At 38.4% G+C, this 15236-nt stretch overlaps 2 long non-coding RNA genes across 2 annotated transcripts in view; both read left to right on the plus strand.

Moving 5' to 3' along the window:
- The window catches only part of LOC101483238 (uncharacterized), a 137123-nt gene that overhangs the window by 29345 nt on the left and 92542 nt on the right, over positions 1–15236 (plus strand). The window lies entirely within an intron of this gene.
- On the plus strand, positions 5472–8602 carry LOC143413947 (uncharacterized). Its single transcript, XR_013094506.1, has 3 exons — positions 5472–5508; positions 6679–6705; positions 7990–8602. It is a non-coding gene; the product is annotated as an uncharacterized LOC143413947 (long non-coding RNA).

Below are 15236 nucleotides of genomic sequence, written 5' to 3' on the forward strand. Positions count from 1 at the left end.
TTGTCCCATTGAAATGAATGGGAAACTTCTGCAAACTTCTGCAATTCTGCTAAAATTTGCTTGTTTTTGAAACTTAACTACTTCCTCATACTTTCGCCTAGAAAAACCATTCAAACTTTAAAATGTTCACAAATTATTGGGCTATTCATGTATGATTCAGCTTTTTCAAATCTTTTACCGTTTTACTTTTATGCCTCTTAAAGTTTTGAGTTGCAAAATTGTGATTTTTCACAAAATACATGCGTTGTTATGGTTGCTATGCTCTTGGCTTCCAGTGTGACACTGAAGCTTTTGCAGTCTTCTCTTCATGTCCGAACAACTTCTTGCTACTTGCTCAATTTTCACTCAACTTCCACAAATTATACATCAAAACGTAGGTATTTTTGCTGGCTTTCAGAACATGTCACTATCATTGTTGTGGGATTTATAGAATTTTGGCAAATCTCCTCAGACCAACACAAGGTCTCAAAACTCTCCATATAAAGTCAATGGAGAGCTTGTTCAAAATCACCGCTGCATTTCTGTAATGAGAGGCATATTCGAATCGTCATATCTCCTTAACGAAGCGACTTTAAGACATGAGGCTTGTCCCGGTATATCTTCAGACACTCCTGACGCTCACAATTCAAGAATTTCTTTCTCACCTATTACCGTTCTGAAATGAGTTGGACTTGTTTGAGGGTAGGAAATTCGTCCTTCGCTCAGATTTCTTCAGATTTCAAACTGTGGAAATGAACCACTTTTTTCTCTCGTCATAACTTTTTGTTGGATTTCCACAGAGACCTGAAAATTTCCATGACTGTTCACCAACGCCTGCTGTCTCTTACGGTGAAAGAATGATATCGATACTCCAAATAGATTTAGAGTTAGAAAGCGTTGTTTGAGGGCAAGTCAAGGCAGTTTTTGCTTCGCTCTACTCAGTTATGGTGCATTAGAAGTCAAATATCTTTAATAATTCATATTTTAATGATAAATTGTCAACACTGGAAGATTCCCCCATCTCTTCTGAACAAAACGGTGTAAGAATGACCGCTCTAGCCCCTACGGTTAGGAAATTATAGTCATTTGTTTGAGGGGAGTCCTCACTATGAGAAATAGACTGTAAAAATCCTGTGTCTCTCTGTGTGCTGCAGGCACCAGTTTTGGCGGGAAAAAGTACACAGCCTCTCTGATTGGTGGATTCAAATTCAGCAGCTCCCAGGCTGACCTAGAAACTTACTTCTCTCTCCCTGTTTGTCTGTGTGTGTGTGTGTGTGTGTGTGTGTGTGTGTGTGTGTGTGTGTGTGTGTGTGTGTGTGTGTGTGACAGAGAGAGAGAGAGAGTGAGAGAGAGAGAAAGCCTTTTAATGGGATGATCTCATTGTAAGATTCAAATTCAATATATTTAGACTGGTTGACTGAATTGGATCTTGTGTGTGTATGTCTCTGTGCATGTGTGTTTCCTTATGTGTACATATTTGTGATTGTGTGGCTGTTATATATTTTTTTGCTGATTTTTTTTTCATTTAACAAGTATATTTGAGGGACCCTCAGCATGTTCAGCATTTTTTCAGCTGTCCATTTTGCTTTTCCAATTTTTCTGTTTAACTTATTACTATTGTGCTAAGTCATACTATTTCTGCTATTTTATAAGATTTGTGCTTAACATAGTATTTCTGCTTTTTATAGGATTTGTGCTTAATATAGTATTTCTGCTTTTTATAGGATTTGTGCCTAATATAGTATTTCTGCTAAATATAGTGTTTCTGCTTTTTATACTATTTGTGCCTAATATAGTATTTCTGCTTTTTATAGGATTTGTGCCTAATATAGTATTTCTGCTTTTTATAGGATTTGTGCTTAATATAGTATTTCTGCTAAATTATAGTATTTCTGCTTTTTATAGGATTTGTGCTTACTATAGTATTTCTGCTAAATGTAGTATTTATGCTTAATCATACTATTTCTATATATTTCTGCCAGGCAGCCAATCCTCTGTGAGGACTCAGACACATATCACATATCAGGGCCTGCACGGCCTCCCAGCCAGCCAATCATATCTGAGGTTTTCCGTTTCCTCTCTCGTCATATCTCAGCGACGGATGTACATAGAGCAATGAAAATCGCAGTCAAAGTACACCAAAGTCCGCTGATTCACCCAGTACAAGAATTATGCTTCTAGTCCACCTAGTTTTTGAGTTACACAACGTTTTGTAACTCCAAAAAACGGCGTTTTTCGCCTCTCACCGCGATCTAATTCTGACTGCTCATCACCCTGTTTTTCAATGCGGCTGCTCTCTTTCCCAGTGGCGCAGTTGGCAATGACACGGGTCTGCAAGCCAAAGATCGTGGGTTCGATTCCACCTTGGTCGACATGTTTTTTTCCTACAAATTAATACACTGTCACAGACCAGTAATTCATATTCATCATTTATTACAATTCTGCAAACTTTTATGATTTTACCAGCTTTTCTAATATGGACCTCACATTCTTGTTAAGACTCCATAGCACAAATACTCTTCCCTTTAGGCTCTGTGTATGTGTGTGTGTATCAATATGTCTCCCATTTTAAAGTATTAGTCCTCCATAATTGTATTTCTGGTAAATCACAGTATTCCTGCTATGTTGTACTATTTTTCTAAATCATAATGTTTCTGTAATGTTTAAGTATTTTTGGCTAAATATATTCTTTCTGTTATCTTATACTATTTCTCCTAAATTCTTGTATTTTTGAGAAGTTATCATGTTTCTGGTAAGTTACAATATTTCTGTTAAGTTCTGCTATGCTATTGTATTTCTGCCAAGTATTATGTTTCCTCTAAGATATTGCAGTTCTGCTAAGTTATTCCATTTTAGCAAAGTTCCTTTGCTTCTGCAAAGTTTTTACAATTTCTGCAACTTTTCAGCTTTTTCAGCTAGTTTTAGCAGACAGCTTCAGCTTTAAAGCAATTCAGAATTCATGATTACAACCAATATGTAGTAGAATAAAAGAAACAAATGTGCAATGAACATATCAGGAGTCGCTGTTAAAAAGTCTCATAGCAGTGGGGTTAAGGGACCTCCTGAACCTCTTGAGTCCTGCAGTGGAGTGAGATGAACCTCTGCAGCTCCTACTGTGAGGATGCTTAGGCGATCACCAACACCAGCTCCTTGGTGTTGGTGTTCAGCAGAAGACTGTTCTTATTACTGCAGTCAGTTAAATAAATCTATCATAATAAAGTACATTTTAACATAATGACCTTATGTTTATTTATGTCTTTTAACCATTATTTCAAATTCAAAGAATCCTGTTTGAAACATTTATTAAACTTATAGAATTAAATTTCTGCTAGTTGCTTTTTGTTGCAAAAAAATCTAGTATAATAATATTTAAATTTACATATATTTTTCACGTTTTCCATGCCAATTTTGTGTAATTGCGGAGTTTCCCACTACCCGTGAATGCCTCTTTTTTTAACGTCTCTGCCTGACTCCTGAATCTCCGTCCACTCTCAGCTCGATCCCCACCGGTAAGCGCTGCTTCTCTGTCTCTCTTTTCTGAAATGAAATGTCTATAAGCTGTATGAGGGATTTACCCAGTTGTTGTTAGTGACTTATGAAGCCAGTCGAAGTATAAGTCATGTTAAAGTAACACAATGGCTGCTTTTTTAGTGAAACGTTGTAATTTTACTATTTAAAAGGAGTGTTTGGTATGCTAGCACTAAGTGCTAACGCCTAGCCTAGCTGCTATAGGCCCAGTGTGAAATTAATATGGTTCATTTGATTGTTTATTACAGTTATTGTGTTGTATTTGGTTCATTCGGTGTGTTAGTGTTTCTGAGTCTGTTAGGGAAGCTGAAGTTAATTCTCTTCACAAATCATTCAGTTAAAAACGGCCTCATTCTTTCGGTTGTAAGGTAATGAGCCGTCATTTTAGAACCACTGATTAGCTGCTGAAGCAGCAGGGTCGGCAACTTCAAAGGAGCCATTTTACCGCCATTAGCTGTTTCCCAAAACGTCGGCTGCATCTTTCGGAGGACCCGGCCTTCGCGGTCTACGTGGACCGAGAAGGCTGTGAAACTGGACGGTCTAGCCTTCAGATTTGCGTCACCGCTGTCTCGCTGGAGTTTAATAAACTCGGCCGTCTGCTCCTTGCTATTTAAAATATAACAGGACACTGGCGTAAATTCTCGACCGTTTAACGTTTATTGAGCTGTGTGAAAATCCCGGAGGAACCCACCGGATTGATTAATAAAGCTTTATTTAATCTAATAATCTAATAACTTTGATCTCAGCCAAACCGATTTACTCCAGAACAAATAAAACACAGAAAAAGGCAAACAATTACATTTTTAAGTTATCAGAGTGACTTGTATATCATGTTTAACCTGAGTAGCGAAAGAGCGGGGGTCTGAACCCCCCTCCCGGCTTGCCATCGAGCCGGTGGGTGACAGACGTCTCTGAAAACGTCGGCACACTTTTGCAAATATGCGATGTCTTGATAAACCAAGCAGATATTTACACCGCTACTTTCTCGCCTAAAAATATGTTAAAAGTTTATTCGGGGAAATGAAGGACTCATTTGTCGGCCGCATTTGAGACAGCCTTCGTCGACTGGCTGTGACATAATCGGCCTTCAAATGCGGCCTCTGGAGGATGCAGCCGACATTTTGGGACACAGCTTCTGACTGAAAGCCGGGAGAAGAAGAGTCACGTGCCTGTACCGGTGTGTTTTTGTGCTGTGGGTTAATTAACAGAAGGGAGAGAGAGAGTGAGGATGAAACACATAATATAAGAATAATAACATCTCTTAACAAGAAGTTTTTTTTAATTAGTTAATTTTAGTTTTTTAGTTAAATTTTAAGAACTGTTTAACAAACACTTGTTTGTGCAGGTTGTTTTTTTTTTTTAAATGAAACCTACACCTGCAGCTCTGTTTAACTTCTCACTTTGTGAAAAACTAACGAAATATAAAAAAGTCCACCTTCAAATAAATAAAATGCAGCAGTGCACCATTAATATTATAAATATGATATGTAGATATTTAAAACAACAGCATATTAAATGATACTGTGTGCAGGTGATAATATTTTTAGGAAGCAGAATTTGAATGCAGACGAACTCAAATGTTGAAGCCTACAAAAATATCATCCAAGCTTTCATTTATGATTGTTCATGCTTTGAAATTGTGATGTCAGAATTTGATAAAGTGTGCAGAGCTAGGTGTAGCAAATCATTGCTTATTAAATCTACTGTGTTATCTAATAGCACCAAACTAATAGAGCTATCACATAACTAAGAGACGTGTGTGGCTTATTACAAATGGATGAAACCATATTTTACCTTAATGAAGACAGTAATCTTTAATAAGGTGTAGAAAAAGGTGAGTTGTTTGTTGCTGTGGTAAACAAAGAATGTACTGAATCTTTTGTACTACACAGAGTGATGCAGTATTGACTGTGATGCTGATTTGAGTTGTCTCATTCTGTATTTTTGTGCTTTGTCTTTTGTTACACAGAGTGAAAGAGATCTTTGGTTTTGCCTTTGCTGGTAAGTAAACAGTGATTGTAACTGAGGCAGTATGAACCTGGCATTGCGTAGCACATTTGGCAACTTACATACAGTAGTTTGACTTTTTGTGATATGTTTCCATTTACTGATGGGCAAAAACACAAAGTCAGGATTTATTACCTGTAGCAGCAAAGCCCTCACACAGGACCTCTGACTGTCCCTGAAAATGTCCCTGAAGTTTAATAGCCCATTTATGTATGATTTAAATTTCTTATGGCTTATTGAATCCAAACATAGCTAAATGTCAGTTGTTCATTTTCTCCTTATGTTTGTGGATTTAAGTAGCAGACAAAACAATGAAAGTGTTTTAGGGGAGTCAGTATAAGTGGTTGCTCAAACACTTAAGAGCTGCACAGGTATTGATTCATATTGTCTCTCAAATTCTGCTGATGTGTTACATTAAAGTCAGAACACTGTAGAAGTATTTTGTACAGTTAAGCAATAATGAAAAACTAAGAGAACCAGAGGTGTGAGTGGACATTGTTAGGTACATTACAGCCAGTGTGTCTAATTAGTTTATCACTTATTTGGTGAATATAATGTGTTTTAAAATTTAATAGAAAAGTTGCCAAAAAGGTACACTGCAAAATACATAAATATTCCTAGCAACAGGTATAATGAGAGGACTTTTTAGTGTAAAAATTTAAGACATTTAATTTTAATTATAAAACATGGTGCACCTCTGCTATTGTAACATGTCAATATTTAAAACTATTTTAAGATTTACATATTCATATCAGACATGACGAGGTTTTCTGTTGCTTCTGATTTATATAATTATTTTGTATCTAACATTTTTAAAAGTTTTGGCTTTCACACTTTAGTAGTACTGACCTGTTGTAGAAAATGTTGGAGCCACAAAGCTTCTGTGTAGGAAATATTTGGTATATCCTGCACTTGTGCCAACAAATATTGGTGGCTATTCTTTATATTTCTGTAGTAATGAATGCTTTTATTACACTTGCTACAGCCATGTGAGACGCTGCAGTTCATTTATCTCCTCTTTAGACTACAGTAAGCTCATAAAGCCTTAAATAAATTAAGAATTTTACTAGTTAATTTATGTCACAGTAAATTGGATTGTGTGTGAAGAGGCTCAAGAGTCTGAATCATCAAACAGTGATCTGATGAATTGTTTCCTTTCTCTAGACTGCTGATCTGATCGTCTCCAGTCTGGTAAGTAAAGGTTTGTCTGAGGTACAGTGCTGGGAAATGTTTCTCATTATAGGACATTCAGTTTAGTGGAGTGAGTCAGCACAGCTCTTGGGAATAATCAGATCGTAGAAAAGTCTATGTAAACATTTCCAGACTTACAGATCTCTCTTATCATCATAGTACATTTTTAATTAGGCCCTAATATCGGCCATGCTAAGTTTATTGTAGATTTAGTGGAGTGTGTATTAAACATGCCCCATATTTGACTGAAAAATGTAGAAACTGCTGTTTAGGAGTCATCTGTCTCCAAATTTTTCATTTTGCCAGAAGTCATACTGAGTAAATTATTTTTTACTTTTATGTTAACGGCTCCCCAGACATTATGATATACTGTTGAACCAGGTAAGTACACACAGAAACGGGAATTTGAGACCTTTGGGCATTTAGGATCATGTGAGTTGAGTGCTGTGAAGTGTTTAAAGCAGGTGGTCTGAAACTGTCTGCTCTGACTTCATTGTGTGGGTTTAGCTTGACCATATAATGTTTATAGTAAGTTACTGTAGCACCACATCTTGGTTTACAGACTGTGTTTGTTTTTATTGTGTTAATAGAATGCAAAAATGTCCTTAGAAATTTTCCACCACCATATGATAAACATTTTCATTCAGTTGAATCTAATAATGTACTGTACGACTCTTCAGTGTGTAATGATATATGTGTTCTGTATTTTTCGGACTGTAAGGCGCACTAAATTCTAAGGCACATTAAGCCAAACAAAACAGATAAGTCAAACTTTATTCAACTCATTTACAATAACTCTCAAAATTGTTCAGTTGTAAGACATAAAATACAGAACAATACACTCACTTTTCAGGATTTATGGACTGATGAATGTGGATTGATCAGTTTGAAATCTGCTTCATAAGCATGGCTCTCAACAGGTGCCAGGCCCTTATACACACACACCATATTATGTTGAAGCACAGTACGAATTACTCTACGAGGGTGCTGACTATGTTAGCCATGCTCCTTAGAAAAAAAAGGAAAAAAAAAAAAAAAGCCATGCTCCGACAATACATCAAGTGGTGCTGCTTTGTAGCTTACCAAAGTCATACTAAAACATTTGACAGAGTGCCGTGTACCACATAGAATTGGTTTGAAATCAGTAAGCACAACCATACAGAAGGTGCACTGTCTATTTTTGAGAAAATTAAAGGCTTTTAAATGTGCATTATAGTCTGAAAAATACGGTAAAGCCAGGTTTATTGGAAGTGTGTCTAATTCCACTTTCTTTCTGTCTTACAGGTGACCTGCTGCAGAAAACCCTCTCCCTCTATCATTAACAAGCCATTAACAAGCAAATTCAGTCTGTCCTATCACTCTCCCTCTCCCTGCTCCATCTTTTTTGACAAGGGATTCTATCTTCTATCATTTCTCCGCCATGTACTCTATCTAATTTTGACAAGCATAAGCCCTAGTTTGACAAGAAACCAAGTTTGACAACAAACCAAGGTTGACAACAAACCAAGTTTTTGGAAATTGAAGTTACCGCAACTTCGACGATCTGTTTTCAGAAATCTGAGAGATCTCTGCTCTCACTGCTCCTTCTTTCCTGTCGTTAAACTCTCTCATATCCACTCATTTTACTGGAAATTACAAGTAAGAAGTTGAATATACAGTACAGTAGAAGTCACTGTAGAAACTATTTACACAGCCCTAAATTTGTCATTTTAATTTTGCATTACACTTTGGAATAAACATTGATTGGCTGTTTGGCTTACAGGTGCAATTGCTTTGATAAATTATATAAAATATACACCTCTTAAAGGTTTATTTGTAATAAGACAATCTGGTTATTTTGTAATATATACATTCAGACTGCTCTATTTACATAAATATTAAATTAGATTCAAATACATTTTTCAAGTCTGTTTCATTGACTATAACATTTGACTACAGTAAGTTTATACTAATATTATTTAAGGACAAACCCATTTCTATTACTCAGTGTAAGTATTGAGTTACAATTGTCATTGAGAAGCTGCCCTGAGGACCCAGACTTCCTGTTTCCTGACTGCTGCAGAACATCCAGCTGAAGAATCCTCATCGCCTGTCATCTGATCACCACACCACCACAGCTCCTTATATTTGCTTTAGATTTTAGATATCTCAAAGATTTACACAAAGTCTACTTCAAAGCTAAGAGTTTTATTATAGCCTGTTGATTGTTGAGATTTATTCTGCATATTATTTCACAGAAGTATAGACCTATCCATTAACCAGTCTGGTTAAAAAAAAGAAGTAATAATATACAGTTGTTGAAAAAGCTACAATAAAACGTTTTTAAGGATCTTTCAATAACTTTTATATTGAGTTTGTATTTAAGCCAGCCTTTTACATCAATTAAACGGTCATAAGAACACTTTACCATTTGTATAGTTGATCCATTTAATAGAAACTTGAGTTTTTCAGTGTTTACAGGTTTAGTTTTGTATACATTTGTGTATAAATACATATAAGGTCCAGTTTGTACTTGCACAAAATGCCAAGGAAAGGTCAAAGGTCACAGTCCCAGAAGCTTAGATGGCAAAAGCAGAAGGAACAGGTAAATCTTTCTCAGACCGGTGAGCAGGTAAAGGTGTCTGTTACAAGTATTCCCAGTCCAGAAGTGCAGCTCAGCGTTCAGACGGCCGCAGTGTCTTATGCAGATGTGGTAAAGAGAGGTGTTTGCTCATCATCTGTGCCAAATGCTAAAGTACAACAGGTAATCCAGACTGAACCCCAGCTAACTGTGCAAACGCAGCATGATGGAGAAGCTCCAGGACCGTCTCATGTACAGGTTACAAACAGTGAAAGTCGTCCACGAGTGAGTAGCATCTGTGCGTCTCGAAGCCAGGCCAATGCTAAGTATGGAAAGTACCGGAATCAGCAATGCATGGCGAACAGTTTGGTTTTCCTGTCATTCTTACACGAGGATGAATTCATTACCAGAGCAGATCTCAACCGTGTGTTGGACAAAGGCCATGCCGTGTATTCAGATGCCAGAAAGAGGTTTGTGAACAGCGTGTTTCTAGCCTGTGATGAACTTCCCACTGTGATCATCAGCCGCAGACACGAGTATCAAGTCGACATGTCTCAGTTTGCTCATTATGGCACATTTGACGGTACAGATCATCTTCCGAGCCTTGAACAGGGACTACAGCGTTTGGCTTCAGAGTTTCGCTACGCTTTGCTAGTCATGGGAGGAACAGCCATCGCAGTTTCCAGGCTGACTTCAGGTGAATACGCATACTTTGACCCTCACCCACGTAGGTCTACAGGAATGCCATTGTCGCTAAGTGTAAGTGGTGGAACTGCAGTTATGTTAAAATTCACACGTCTTAACGACATGATTGACAGGATCAAACGTTTGTACCGAATGTTTTGCATCGCACCAACCTGTGCTTATGAGCTACAGCCTGTTGAGTTCCACAGTGAAAACGCTGCTGACCAAAGAAATGCTGATGAAAACAGACAAACAGCTACAACTGTTTCAGCACCAGCTTTAAATGAACCTGAATTTGAAACCCCAAAGTCCACTGAGCAGACACAGAAAACTGTGGCCGACACTTTAGCTACTGAAGTGATGTCATCCAGAGTGGATTATTCAAATGAGCCAGCTGCTGAGCTGAACAATTCTGATTATTTAGAAATAGAAACCTCTGCATCTTCTGTGAGAGAACCTCAGGTAACATCAGATTCTGTTCCTCAGAAGGATCCAACCGCTGCCAACCGCTGTTCAACAAAGACAACACAGGAACTTTCACATAAACTGCTGAAATATAGTAAACAGGGAAGGAAAAAAATGAGGAGAAGATCATTGGCCCAACAAAAACTACCAAAAAGAAAGGATCCTGATCACAGACAAAAGAAGACTGTGTACAAAAGTAATCTATATAAGCTAAATCCTATATATAGAGAGAAACAGAGGGAACATTTGAGAAAGATCTATAAGGAAAGAGATGATTTTAAGGAAAAACAGAAGGCGCAAATGAGAAGGATCTATAGAGAAAGTGCTAAAATTAGAGAGAGAAAAAGAGAACGTGTCATAAGGATGTATAAAGAAGATTCTTTATTCAGAGAAAAGCAGAAGGAACGAATAACAAGAACATACAGAGAATCTCCCGTGTTCCGAGAAAAGCAGAAGGAACGAATAACAAGAACATACAGAACTTGTGCCGAATTCAGAGAGAAACATAAAGCTTACATGAGGTCATATGTTTCTAACCTATATAAAGAAAGTGTAGAATTTAGACAGAAAAAAAAATGTTACATCACTAAACGTTATGGAGAAGAGAGACAATTTCAGCAGCAACACAAGGACAATATGAGAGAACGAATGAGAGTAAAATATTGGAACAGTATTTCTTTCAGACAGATGCATAATATCAGATGTGCAATGAAAATAAAAAGAAAATATCGTCAGATGCATCGACCAGCTGAAAGTTTACAGTGTCATCCAGAGAACACTTTAATGAATGAGGCCATATCTCGTTTCAGATCCAACATTAAGTCAGCACCATCTTATGTTTGTACTGTTTGTCTAAAAGCTTCTTTTCCTAATCAGGTGAAAATCTGCAAAAGAGAAAATTACTCAAAACACCAAATTGTAGCTCAGCAGTGTCTAACTGGTAAATTTGTTCATGTGTGTGATGAAGCATGTCATGATCACTGCAGCTTTCCTGTTGAGAGAAAAAAGGAGTATATCTGTCACACGTGTCACAGTTCCCTCAAAAGTGGACGCATGCCAAGACTTGCTGCTGTCAACGGTTTAGAACTGCAGGATATTCCAGCTGAACTGTGTGATCTCAACATTCTGGAGAGACATCTGATTGCCAAATGCATACCATTTGCAAAGATTATTCCTCTTCCAAAGGGCAGACAAAGACTCATACGTGGTAATGTGGTGTGTGTACCATCTGAAGTCCAACAAACAGTTGACTATCTACCTCGGCTCAGAAGCCAATCACAGATCATGAGGGTGAAATTGAAAAGACGACTGTGCTACAAAGGCCATCAGCTGTTCCAGACTGTCACCTGGTCTAAACTGATCGAAGCCCTGCGTAAACTGAAACAGATTCACCCACAGTACACAGATATTGTTATCAGAGATGATGCATTGCTTTGTGATCCAACATTACCTGATGATGACAGCAGTGATGAAGCCAGCATGGCAAGTGATGATTATGATGAAGCAGATTTAATGGAAATTGACAACTATGAAAAAGATGCCCTTTTGTGCGAAAGTGAGTCTGAAAGTGAACAAGCTATTAATATGCAATCCTGTGATGAACAACCAGAGGAACAAAATCCAGATGAACCAGAAAGTGATTTGAACAATGGAGGTTTTGCTCTAGAAAGTTGTCTGCAGCCTGTAGACATTTCAGAAGAGATTCTCTGTTTCACTGATAACACATATTGTGTGGCTCCTGCAGAAAGAAACAATCCTGTTAGCTTCTTCAGAACTCCTCATTTGGAAGCCATGGCATTTCCTGTGCAGTTTCCTACTGGTCAGAATACACTGGATGAAAAGAGACTTCTTAAACTCACACCAAGTGCTTACTTCAAGTCAAGGCTTTTCAACATTGATGCAAGATTTGCTAAAGACACAAATTACCTGTTTTTCTCACAGTTTGTCACTGAAATACATTTGGCTAATTCCAGCATGACAATACAGCTAAGGAAAGGTAAAACTATGACCAAAGATGGACGCAAAATCACATCAGGAATGTTACAAAGTAAGACAGAAGTAGAGAAGCTGGTAAGAAATAAAGATGCAATCAGATTTATGCAGCCACTCAGAGGAACTCCAGCTTACTGGCAGAAAACTACCAAAGATTTATTCAGTATGATTCGTCAAATAGGAACACCTCAGTTCTTTGTCACTTTCTCTGCTGCTGAGATGAGATGGCCTGAAGTGATTCAAGCAATAAAGAGACAGCAAGGTGAAGAGGTTGATTTTGAAGCCCTGGACTGGTCAGAAAAGTGTGAAATTCTAAGATCAAATCCAGTAACCACCATGCGGATGTTTGATAAGCGTGTTGAGGCTTTGTTCAGAGATTTGCTTTTTTCTCCTGCACAGCCCCTTGGTGAGATCATTGATTACTTTTACAGAGTTGAGTTCCAGCACAGAGGTAGTCCGCATATACACATGTTGCTGTGGATTCGAGAAAAGGTAGAAGCAGATGTGGATGACGACCAAACTGTCTGTGACTTTGTGGACAGATACATCTCAGCTCAACTCCCTGATCCAGAAAAACAACCTGAACTGCACAAAAAAGTCACTGAACTACAAAAGCACAGCAAAAACCACACAAAAACATGCTTTAAGAGTGTGAACTCTGGTTGTAGATTTGGGTTTCCAAAACCACCATCCACAAGAACAATGATTGTGAGACAGGATGAGGATTCAGACACTGAAGCTGCAAAAGCCAAACTCAGACCTTTGTTGAACCTGCTGAAGGAACCTGAAGCTGCTTCCCTCACCATAGAGCAGATTCTGTCACGATGCAACTTGACAATGAATGAGTATGAACAATGCCTCCAGAACATAAACAAGAAAACAGCTCTGATTCTGAAACGTGACCCAAATGAGTGTTGGATCAACAATTACAACCCACACCTGCTTGAAGCCTGGAACTCTAATTTAGATGTCTCATTCATTTTGAATGCCTATTCATGTGTAGAATACCTCTGTAAATATATAACGAAGAAAGAATCTGGCCTCTCTGAATACCTGAAGACAGTTATTGATAACTCTGGAAACAACATGGTCAATGAATGTGATGAAATGAGAGCTGTGATGCAGGCTTACTCAAAAAAGAGAGAGATCAGCGCACAGGAGTGTGTGACTCGAGTCTGTGGCCTAAAAATGAAAAAATGTTCCCGCAGTGTTGTATTTGTACCAACAGATGATAACCCGGTAAAAATGAGTCGGCCCATGAGCTTCCTGGAAACCACAACACATGACAGTTGTAATATTTGGATGACAAGTTTGAGTGATAAATACAAATGCAGACCTGAGACCCCAGAATATGAGGAAATGTCACTGGCTGATTTTGCTGCCTTGTGCAGGTTGGTGAGTGGTCCAAATGAAGGAAAAGATGTGCTTCCTCTTCTAAACCAGCTTGGATTTGTACAAAGGCGAAAGAATGATAAACCAGCTATAATCAGATATTACCACTGTTCACAGGAAAAAGATCCTGAGCAATATTATGGTCGACTGTTGAGACTTTACCTTCCACACAGATCAGAGCAGGAACTGAAACCACAATGTTTCCAAACCTATCAGTCCTTCTACAACTCAGGTTTTGTGCGACTTCCATGTTCAGACCACAGTGAGTCTGTGAAACGGATTGTGAAGAGAAATAAAGACAAGTATGAGAAGAACTCTGAGGATATTGAGAGTGCACTGGAAGAGTTTGAACAAAATAGGGATGTTGTGATCGATGAATGGTGTAATCTGGCTCCTGAATCTGAAGTTGTGAGGCTGCAATGTGATGAGAATCTTCCTGAGAGACATTCTGATGATGAGAACGAACAGGAGAATGTCCCCGACTACAGTCGTCAGTCTGATGCTGTAACAGAGATCAGAGCCATCAGAGAACAACCTGCAGTCGATCCAGCCGTGGTACGTGTAATGTATCAGAATCTGAACCAGAAGCAGGCCTGCGTGTTCTATGCCATAAGAGACTGGTGTATTCAGCGAGTTTGTGGTTTGAACCCAGATCCATTTTTCTTCTATATCAACGGTGGTGCAGGAACTGGAAAGTCACATCTGATTAAGTGTATTCACTCTGAAGCATCAAAGATCCTGAGCAGACTGCCTGCTAATGCAGAAGAAGCTGACATATCAAATCCAACTGTTTTACTGACTTCATTTACCGGGACAGCAGCTTTTTCTATCAATGGCTCTACATTACATTCTCTACTGAAACTACCCAGGAGTCTGAAACCACCCATTCAAGGACTTGGTAACCAACTGGATGAAGTCAGATCTGAGCTGATGAATGCTGAAATTATTGTTATTGATGAGATTTCAATGGTTTCAAAACCCCTTTTTGCCTATGTGGATGCAAGACTGAAACAAATCAAAGGCACTCAGAGACCTTTTGGTGGAATGTCAGTTTTAGCTGTTGGAGATTTTTACCAGCTGCCACCAGTGCGACAGTCTAAACCTCTCTGCGTTTACGATCCAGAACAGATTGACCTATGGCAGGAACATTTTCAGATGATCACTCTAACCGAGATTATGCGTCAGAAAGATGATGTGGCCTTTGCAGAGATGCTGAACAGGATTAGAGTCAAAGAAAAGACAGATGAGCTTTCTCAGTGCGACAGAGATTTGTTGTCACAGGCTGTGACTGCACCAGAAGAATGTCCAACTGAGGTCTTACACATTTATGCCACCAACAAGAATGTGGAATCCCATAACGCAGATACCCTGAAGAAGCTTCATTCAAACATCATAATCATCACTGCAGACGATTTCCAGAAGGATAAACGTACAGGCA

Source organism: Maylandia zebra, linkage group LG2 (assembly GCF_041146795.1).
Source record: "Maylandia zebra isolate NMK-2024a linkage group LG2, Mzebra_GT3a, whole genome shotgun sequence".
Classification (NCBI taxonomy): domain Eukaryota; kingdom Metazoa; phylum Chordata; class Actinopteri; order Cichliformes; family Cichlidae; genus Maylandia; species Maylandia zebra.